Source organism: Pinus tabuliformis, chromosome 4_2, assembly GCF_031772625.1.
Source record: "Pinus tabuliformis cultivar Carrire ecotype Pingquan chromosome 4_2, CPIR1, whole genome shotgun sequence".
Lineage (NCBI taxonomy): Eukaryota > Viridiplantae > Streptophyta > Pinopsida > Pinales > Pinaceae > Pinus > Pinus tabuliformis.
The window spans coordinates 484453909-484459619 of NC_142304.1; positions in this window are offsets into that span (position 1 = coordinate 484453909).

Genomic DNA, 5711 nt, shown 5'->3' on the forward strand with positions numbered 1-5711 from the left:
TACTTTATCTCAACCAATTATTTGAGTTCACTCCATTTATGCCAACCTCTATTCCTAACATTTTTTTTGTAGCACCCAAACACCTTATGGTAAATTTTGTTGAAGGTTAAGACTTCAAATCATGAATCACATTCTTACAATTACCAAAATTTTGGTATTACATTATGAGGAGACTCTTTAGCACCATATAAAGATATGTTTTAATTTGAAAATGAATGACTCTTTACTATTTTAAATGTAGTGCTTTGATTGTGTCATATATCTTCTTCTTCAAGCCATCATTTAGGAGTTTTTTTTTCACATCCACTTCAAAATAAATCTCTAATTCAAAGGTCCCCACTATAGACAATAGAAACCTAATAGATGTTACCTTAGCCATTGTAGAAAAAAATTAACCAATTTCTATACCCTCAATATATGAACATCCTTGGTTCACAAACATCCTTTCCTTATCCTTTTCAACATTTTGATATGATTGATTTTCTTTTCTAAAACTCATTTAAGTCTAATAATTTTATCTCCATGAAAAAATGGTATTAAGTCCCAAGTATCATTATTTATATGTGTATATATCTTATCAACAATGGACAATTTCTATGACTCCTTAGTTTCCATATTTATTTCCTCTATCATTGTTCTATGCTTATTGGTCTTAGCATATGAAGAAAAGATCCATTTTAAATCATCTCGAATAAAATTGTACATGTCTCATTTCCTTCTTTGCTATGTGGATGTCCTTAAAGTTTGAGCTTTATTTTATTATTTTGTTTTCAAACTCTTTAATCCTTACTCCCCTTTAGGTCCATCATGAACTTCTTGATTCTATTTTGGTGTAGGATTCTCAATCTTGGGTGGTATCTGAACAACTAAAATTTTCTCATCCAATTTTAGGTACACCATGTACTATTGTTGAAGACTTAACTCCATGAAGATAAAATTCAAGTTATCCAAAAAATTCCTAGAAATTTGCACTCTTTCTCACTAGCACTAGAGCCAATGGAGATACATTTCATTACCTTGTTATCCAACTTTGCTTCTTTCTTGAGACAACTGAGCCTTAGAACTAAAAACAAGAAGATGCTAAAGTTAGGAATTATTACCTATATGGATCTCCATATGGCCCTTATCCACAAGAGTTGATGTGGAAGACACAATAATATAGTGACATGTTGTGGCACAAAAATTTCTTCCAATTTATTCTTCTCTAAATTGGCTCCACTAAGCATACTCCTAGCTCTGTACATCAACATGTCGTTCATGCTTTTACAACTCCATTATGTTAAGTGGTATATGTAGTTGTCTTATGTCTTTCAATGCCATTATCCCTAAAAATAATACCCAACCATGTAGATTAGAACTCAATGTCATTATAAATCCTCAACACCATAATATTCATATTACCATTTGATTTTCTAAGAGAGGTTTAAAATCCATAAACCAACTAAAGGGCTTAGATTTAGCTCTAAAGAAATATGCCCATGTCCTTCTAAAATAATCATCAATTAATGAAACCTAATACTAAGCCCTATAAATTGAAGGAAACTTCATAGGGAAAATATATAACAATGTACTAAGTTCAACAACCCATAAGACTTGTGAAAACTACAATAAATTTCAACATAATTTTGTTTTCCATATTTGCAATTCTCACAAAGATCGATTCAACAACATAATCATTCAATCCATCCACATACTTTTTTTCTATTTAAATATTATAGGCCCTTATCACTTATAAGGACCAATTTTTGTTTCCTTATGATATTTTCTATATAGATAACTTGCTTTCTAAAGAAAGAACTTGTTTGGTACGAGGTAAAGGTGGCCATTAGAAGTAGATAATTGTAATAGTGTAGGTTGTACAAATATCTTGTTTGTAGAAATTAAGGAAATATTTCTTTGAATGGTGCATATATCAAACTAGAATAAATATCCCATATGAACACCCTAAAAGAACATTATAGCTCCTTGGACCATCTTACACCCTTTGTTAATGAAAATAACTTGCACATTATTGGCTTGCTTTCTTATCATCCATCAACTAGTGTGATTCCCATACATATCACCATATTTTCCTCATCCATTTTTATCCATTTAAAATTATCATTTATTAATTATTTAAATTATTGTTTTCACCGTCCATTTCATTTATCCATTTTCACCACCCCCACATTACTTACCTCAACTCCACTTTCCATTATGCGGAATTCTCTTTCTCCATGTCCTTCTGCCTTCCTTCTTTCATTAGTCATTTTAACGTGGGAGACCTCTCCTCACCTAACAAAATTAATGTTCCTCCTCAAATTTCCACAATCCCCAACCTCTAGATTAATACTTAGTCATCTAATACTTTAGCTTAGCCAAATATTTTTTAGATTCCTCATTAGAATCATTATCCTCCTTCCCGTTCCTCTTTGAAATCTCTTCTAAAGAGTATGAACTTGTTGTAGCTCCACATTTTTCCTCATAATTTCTAGGGGACATAAGCTTCCCATGGGATTTGAATTTTCCCTTTTCACTCTTCTTTAATTTTTCCTCTTATCATCTATGAATATCTAATGCCTCATTGGTGGTTTCAATTTTTTTGTGCCTCAGCTCCTTTGAGAGTAGAGAAACAAAAACCACATCAAACATCAATGTCTTTACAATTCTTTCATTACCATGGTGTCCCATGGAATTGATAAATAACAAAAATGGGGTCATATCATGATCCTCCTCATCCATGTTCACTCCAACTAAAATCAATTGTGTAAAACCAATATTAGATTGAATTATTCTGATTCCTAGTTACAAATTCACCATCATCCATTTTCAATGAAAATAGCTTTTTCTATAAAAAATTATTAACAAGGGATTTAACCTTGTACAAATGTTGTAACTACTTTGAAAGTGTTGCCACATTGTTTTCTTCATGAATGTTCAATAACACCCAATCAACCAAAAAATTTTAAATAAGGCTTCTTAACTTTCTCCTCAACACTACCCACTCTTCATGTTTCATATCAATAGGTTTGGTTCCATATACTATAATTCATAGATGTTAATCTACAAGTAAATCTTCCACATTTAGCTTCCACAACTCGAATTTATTGAAATTAAACATCTCCATTTCTAATATACATGTGCTCACTATTTCCTTGCAACATGATTCTCTTTTGTTTAGGCTCACAATCAAACCAATATTAGATTAGAAAACCATTTTCCCTAACACCATGGATTTGAGGTGATAAAGTTTTGATACCGAAAAAAAGGAAGTATAAGTGTGGAATATGCTTCTAACACTATTCAATGAAAGAAAAATGTGGAAAAAATGGAATAAACACAATCATGTTAATAAACTCATTGAAACATATAACCATTAAATGACATAAGTTGTTGCACAAAGCCATTCTAGGAGAAAAACCAAACACGCCAAAAAATTCTCAATGTTTTATTCAAAAAGCAGATATGAGTGTTAAATATCATAAAGGTTTTGGATAAATTTTGGTAGCATTATAATAAGTTAAAAAATTTCTCATAATTCCTTGTACCCAACCATTTAGTAACAGGAACAAGAAAAACCATAAATTGTTTATGGTTCTCAAATTCTACATGATGAAAACCACTAGCAAGTAATTGGATGATTTTTGTTTCTCATGGTTCATTGTTTGGAATTACTCAACATTTAACTCCTACTACTACAAAATACATATTGAAATAATTGTTCTAGTGCACAATAGCAAGGTGGATGACACATCTATCCCAATGTGACAGCCCCACCCATGGTTCTTTGTTTTGCAACCAGATCACAAAATAGAAGAAAGAGATAGATCAACGACTTCAAAAGTAGCCTCTTTGAGGGGGAAACCTCCTTTACATTACATAAAATGAACAATTCTTGAATGATACAAATGACAAGACCTCCTTTCTATATATATAGGAGTCTAAGGGGTCACAATATAATTAGAGCTAACATAACAATAATAATGTAAGGGCACAACAATAACAATAGTGGGCTTTTGTGGGGCACAATAATAAAAATATGGGGACAACATGGGGAAAACAATAAAAATAACGGGTGAAATGACAATAATAATAAGGGAATACACTAGTATTACAGGGACCTAACATTCTCTCGTAAAATGAATTTTAGAAGTATGTGGGATTAAAAAAAAAGGAAGGGGGCACTGAGTTAAAGGTACACAGATTCTAGATTTGGGGAGGAGGATTGCTTGCTCAGGATGATTGAGATTTTCTTGTGCAGAGAAGAAATATGAATTTCTTGTACATCCATTAAAGGTTGGTGGGGTGTACTATTTTAATGGGTTGGATCTTTAATCAGATTAGTTGTAAAAAATAAAGGACATAGGCCCATACACTAGAGAACATTAGCAAGGAAAAGGGGACAAAAAAATAATGGAGGACGAGACCAAGCAAGGTAGTGAGGACAGGGATGAAGAATCCCTACAAACAAGGAAAAGAAAGTAGTAGAGGCATTCAAGGGCATGCAAGTAGTAGTTGGAAAAAGGTACCACCTTGGAGCATCCAAGGGGGGAGAATTCAACAAGAAGAGAAGACAAGGGGATTTCTCCTTAGGTTACCTAGAGGCTATGGGTTCAGTTGCTAGTCTTTGGAGCCCTATAATAGCTTGGGTTCCTTGGAGGTTGGGTTGACAAAGGATCCCCGGAGCCATGTAACAACTTGGGTCGCTGGAGGCTTTGGTTTAAGACAAAGTCTCTGGAGCCCTGTAATAGCTTGGGTCGCTAGAGATTGTGGGTTGGGATGTAATCTTGAGGTCCCTGTAACAAATTAGATCCCTTGGAGGTTATTTGTTGAGATAATAGACCCTGGATATCTTGGGAAGAGTATAATCCTAAATAAACATCAAAGGAAGACTTGATTCAAGACACCTAATTATTTCCTTACTATTACAATGGATTTTGGACTTTTCGGAATGGAGTGAATCACTCTGCATGCACTTGGGGTGGGGCAGAAAACCTCTAGACTCCCTGTGTTGAAGGAGATGGTAGAAGTTAGTTAGTAGGATTGAGGAAGAGGTCCTTTGGGATCCCTTGTTTTCAGTTGGTAGCTAATGTTCGATGCCCTTAAGCAAGCACACCCCTTAGATGCTGGAATATGGCTTGAGGGTGACAGTTGTAAGTAAGTGTGGTTGTAGTTGTCTATGTTTTGGTGGAGAGTCCTTGTTCCTGACTTAGTTTCCCTACAAATTTAAAGATAAGTAGTCTCCTACGCTTTTTTAAATTTCAACAAATGTATGTTACATTCTGGCTGAAATGGCATTGTATCTCAGGATAAAATGGAGACTATCAATGCATTAACATGTGGTTTCTCCCTTGTGGGGAGATGCTACCAATGGATATGTTAAATATATATGTATGTGTGTTGCTTCTATAAGAATGATTGATATTGTTAAACAAATTAAATAAGTGTGTGCTTCTAAACAAGAAATGCAGTACTGTGTGATATGATCGTTGGTGTTGATTATAAGACATTTGATGCATTGAATGTGTAATATATATATTATACATAGATTGTATCATAACCATAGACTGCAATCTTGTTATGTGGTAAATTCCCATTGATATTGTTTACAATGCACACACGCGCGCACACACACACAGTCACATATATATATAGAGAGAAAGAATAGTAAGACACCATGGCTACCACAAGTAGTGAAAGGATCCATAAATATATGGAATAACACTTGGAAA